Source organism: Monomorium pharaonis, chromosome 1 (assembly GCF_013373865.1).
Source record: "Monomorium pharaonis isolate MP-MQ-018 chromosome 1, ASM1337386v2, whole genome shotgun sequence".
Taxonomy (NCBI): domain Eukaryota; kingdom Metazoa; phylum Arthropoda; class Insecta; order Hymenoptera; family Formicidae; genus Monomorium; species Monomorium pharaonis.
In genome coordinates this window covers 28,113,848-28,116,873 of record NC_050467.1, presented here as the reverse complement: position 1 = coordinate 28,116,873, position 3,026 = coordinate 28,113,848, and the positions used below count along the sequence as shown (strand labels likewise).

The 3,026-nt window shown below is 34.4% G+C and overlaps 1 long non-coding RNA gene across 1 annotated transcript; it reads left to right on the top strand.

Annotated features, from left to right (window-relative positions):
- The first annotated feature begins 235 nt into the window (after window positions 1-235).
- LOC118645863 lies at window positions 236-897 on the top strand. Its single transcript, XR_004963509.1, has 2 exons — window positions 236-556; window positions 656-897. It is a non-coding gene; the product is annotated as an uncharacterized LOC118645863 (long non-coding RNA).
- The last annotated feature ends 2,129 nt before the right edge of the window (window positions 898-3,026 follow it).

The following is a 3,026-nucleotide window of genomic DNA, read 5'->3' as shown; positions in this document are numbered from 1 at the left end:
AACCTTGTAGGTATCTCTGCGGGCAGTGCGGGTGCCGAAAATGAGGGACGAAATTCCATCTCGCTCATCTGCTACCATGTGGCGTTCGCATCGTCACTATAGCACCATATATGGCAATGTTTAAGTCACGGGGGTTGTCATGTCACTTGTCAGTGATCGTTTGCGCTAACTCGTGTCAAGTGAGGATGACGTGTGGTGTGTTTAAGGTTGTTATTTCAAAATTGCTGTCAGTACTGATGAAAATCTATATATACTACTACAGATTTTCAATATGACAGCAATTCTGAAACAACTTCTTTGCGCTTTAATTAATTAATAATCGTGTCGATCGATGGTAGAACCTTGTCGTCGAAGGATATAGCTTCGTGCACAAAAGAAGGTTGCACGCGAGGTCGGACGCACGAGAAGCGCCGGGAGATTGTAGTCACCTTGAGATTCAAGTCCACGTCCACGCCTGGTTGTAAAGCCGGAGAGGGTATCGGATCACAAATTCATACTTTTGCGACTGCACACACTGGTGAATTTCGCATCGTCGAACACGTGGGTTATACAGAAGGTAAGAGTGTACATGTACCAGCTAAAGACCAGCATGAACCAGCTGTGCGCCCACATAATAAGTCATTTAATTAATACTGGATTTTATGCTATCATGCAGGCTCTCTTAATGAAAGGATTGGGTAGAGTGAAAATCGCTTTGAAATTAGTTACACCCTCAGTAGCGGTTACTATACTGACATTGAGACTACCGATCTCTTCCCAAATGTCTGACAAGCTGGTATGTATGTTGTTAATTATTAACATGCCAACTCTGGTCTATCACCTCAATACCTTGTCACGGGAGTGCATTTTATCGTTCATGAGGGTAAAGGAGATTAGTTTAATAAATATACTTTAGATCCCTGTTCAAAAAATCCGATAGAATCAGATAAGAAAAAGTCCTATCTAATTGAATCGTGTTTTTGGTTCGTAAATACCAGATTAGTTATCTGAAATATACGATAGGCTTTCTATATTTCTGTATCGTATTTTTCATATAGTTACTTATCGGTTTTAATCAAATTCTATCGTCATGTTTTATATAAATTAATCGTATTCTATCGTGTTTTTGGTTCGTAAATATTAGATCGGTTATCTGAAATATACGATAGGCTTTCTATATTTTTGTATCGTATTTTTCGTATAGATAACCTATCGTTTTTAATCAATTTCTATCGTCATGTTTTATATAAATTAATCGTATTCTATCGTGTTTTTGGTTCGTAAATATTAGATCGGTTATCTGAAATATACGATAGGCTTTCTATATTTCTGTATCGTATTTTTCGTATAAATTACCTATCGTTTTTAATCAATTTGTATCTAATAATATTCCATATGAATTAATCGTATTCTATCGTGTTTTTATTCGTAAATTTTGAATTATTTGAAATATATGACTTTTTATATTTCTCTATTGTGATAAATATAATAAAAACATTTTTTCTATTTCTTACTAGCTGTACCCGACCACGCGTTGCCGTGGCTCAGTAAATCGGAAACATTAGTATTCTTCGTTTTGTCTGTTCTGGGTCTACTCGGAGTAAACCCTAGCAGACCAACGCACTCTAATAGGTTAGCGTCATCAGAATCATCAACCTTAGAATCAACATTAGAGTGCATTGATCTGCTTGGGTTTGCTCCGAGTAGACCCAGACAAAACGAACAAGACTATTGAATAAGTATATAAAAACGCGCGTATTCGAAAGCATTGTGTCAAAATTTCATAGCAATCGGTGAAGAACTTTCGGAGATTTAAGATTTTGAACGAACATTTACATTTTTATTTATATAGATTTTTACATAAAAGATAAATTATCGAAAGATAAATATCAAAAAGATAAATATTGAAACTTATAAACTTATAAAAACTTATAAACTTATCTTATAAAAACTTATAAACTTATCTTATAAAAACTTATAAACTTCTTATAAAAACTTGAAAACTTAATTATATTATTTAAAAAAAATACGTTTCAAGCTATTCATTCTTATTTTCTTCATTGGAAGTATCTGTTACATCGTTGATATTTATAACATCAATTCTTTCCTCAACGGGTACTGAAATTATAAAATTATTTATATCTTTTTTATTGTACGTATTTAATATAGCATCTTAAAATTACGTATTTTAATATAGAATTGTAATAAGTAACAAAATGAAAAATTCTTTTTACTTTACGAAAATTAAATCATTAACTTATAGACTTTTAATTTATATTATATAATTAAACTAATGGTAATTGTTCAGTTTAGAAACCTATCATTAAAAATCGATAAAATTATGCTCATTCGACGCGGTTTGCACGAAATGAAAAAAAAGCAGAAAAAAGCTTCGCTCTGAACAATTACCTAAATTAATTTCAGTATTAATAGTCTATCCTTATATTTGCAACTGCCTCAATTTCATTTTAGATGCTATGTGACAAATAAAAGAACCCGTGTAACATCTAAAAAAAAATAAAGCGACCCTCAATGATCATACATCCAAATAATTTCAGTAGTCACTGAAGGACCGTGGTGAATCCAACAACTTCAAATGGTTGTCAAAAGCATGCGCTCTTTTGACTTGAAAAAATTATTGTACATTATTTAAGTATTTTGTGTTCTAATGGTTTATGTAATAAAATTTTAATTTTAACATTGTTTGAGAATTAGTGAAGTTTTCACTAGTTCTCGCCCCGTCAGGTGGCAGCATCCATCGATCACCGAGCGCATGGATCGCAAAACGCCGACAGCGCACGGTAGCGCTGGCCGTCTTTTTCTGTTACTACTTTCTAGTGCTCATGGCCCCGGCCTAGTGTGTATACGCAGCTCAGATAGAATAGTAAATCGAGTGAATCAAGTAATTGTGAGAATTCATCAAGAACTCTAGTGCTCATTTTGGTCAGCTCATCTCAGCGACGTTCGCCGAAGTAGGAAACGTAGCAGACAACTCCGGTGCATCAACAAGGACCTTCTCATCGCTCAGCACGCGCAGCGCGCGCCGG